Source organism: Cariama cristata, unplaced genomic scaffold (assembly GCF_000690535.1).
Source record: "Cariama cristata isolate BGI_N322 unplaced genomic scaffold, ASM69053v1 scaffold5422, whole genome shotgun sequence".
Lineage (NCBI taxonomy): Eukaryota > Metazoa > Chordata > Aves > Cariamiformes > Cariamidae > Cariama > Cariama cristata.
Genome location: NW_009604314.1, coordinates 21,672 through 23,394, shown reverse-complemented (window position 1 = coordinate 23,394; position 1,723 = coordinate 21,672).

Here is a 1,723-nt window from a genome sequence, read left to right as displayed (position 1 = left end):
ACCTCCCTCGACCTGCTGGCAGTGCTTTGTCTAATGCAGCCCAGGGTACCATTCGCCACCTTTGCCACAAAGGCCCATTGCTGGCTCATGTTGCACTTGGTGTCCACCAGGACCCCCAAATTCCTTTCTGCCAAGCTGCTTTCCAGCTGGGTGCCCCCAGCGTGTGCTGGTGCATGGGGTTGTTTGTCCCCAGCTGCAGGACTTTGCACTTCTCCTTGTTGAACTTGATGAGGTTCCTGTCAGTCCATTTCTCCAGCCTCCCAAGGTCCCTCTGGATGGCAGCACGACCTTCTGGTGTACCAGCCACTCCTCTGAGTTTGGTATCATCTGCAGACTTGCTGAGGGTACACTCTGCCCCATCATCCAGACCATTAATGGAGATGTTGAGCAGTATTGATCCTTGGGGTACACCACTAGTTACTGGTCTCCAACTAGATCGTGCCACTGGTCACCATCCTCTGGGCTCAACTCTTCAGCCAGTTTTCAACCCACCTCACCATCTGCTTATCCAACTCGTACATCAAGAACTTCTCTGTGATGATCTTACAGGAGACAGTGCCAAAGGCCTTCCTGAAGTCCAGGTAGATGATATCCACTGCCCTCCCCTCATCTACCAGGCCAACCACTTTATCATGGAAGTTTATCAAGTTGGTCAAGCATGACTTCCCCTTGGTGAAGCCATGCTGACTACTCCTGATGATTTCTTTGTCCTTGATGTGCCTGAAGACAGTTTCCACGATTAGCTGATCCATCACCTTCCCAGGGATCGAGGTGAAGCTGACCAGCCTGTAGTTCCCTAGGTCATCCTTCCTGCCCTGCTTGAAGATGGGGGTGACGTGCTTTCCTCCAGTCCTTGGGCACTTCTCCCAATTGCCATGATTGATCAAAGATGATGGAAGGTGACCTTGCAATGACATCTGCCAGCTCTCTCAGCACTTGTGGGTACATCCCATCGGGGACAACAGACTTATGCACGTGCAGGTTGGTTAAGTATTCCCTGACCCGATCCTCACCTACCACGGGTACGTCTTCCTCGCTCCAGCCTTTGTCCTCCATCTCTGGGACTTGGGATTCCTGAAGGCAAATTACACTCCTTTGGCACGATTTGGTTTCCACAACTCTCGTTAGCTGTCGTTATCCCCTTATCTTTTAGCTGGTTGCAAATTGACTGTTTAATAATTAATTTTATAGACTTTTCAGAGCTGAAGCGAGGCTGCCTGGGCAGCAGATTCCTGGGTCTTCCCCTCCGCACCTCTTTGAGATGTTTCTTCTACCCTGACTCATTTCTGTCAGCATTTTCACTTTCCGTTATCTCTTGCAAATAATGAGCAAAGGACTTTGAATATCGTGGGATGAATTTTGTCTTCTGTGCCTCAAGTCTCTGGTCACAACTGGCCCTTTTAGTATTGAAATTATTGCAAAAAAGAGTATTGAATACTTTGGCCATGTATTAAATAATAGGCTGATGCTCATTTTTTATCTGCCTCGTCCTTGGCGTGGGCTCCCAGAGTTTTTGCTTGCCGCCTGGTCCGTCTCTGAAAGAAGCTGTCAGGCTCCCACCCGCAATCGTCCCACCGATAAACCGAACTTTAAACCCTATTTTTTCCCTTGCTCCTATGGGAAAGGCCACAGAAACAACGAGGTGGGGCAGGGAAAGGAATATTCATCAAATGAAAAAAGCAAACGGACACCGAAGGGTGTGGGGAAGAAACCCCGCCCACTC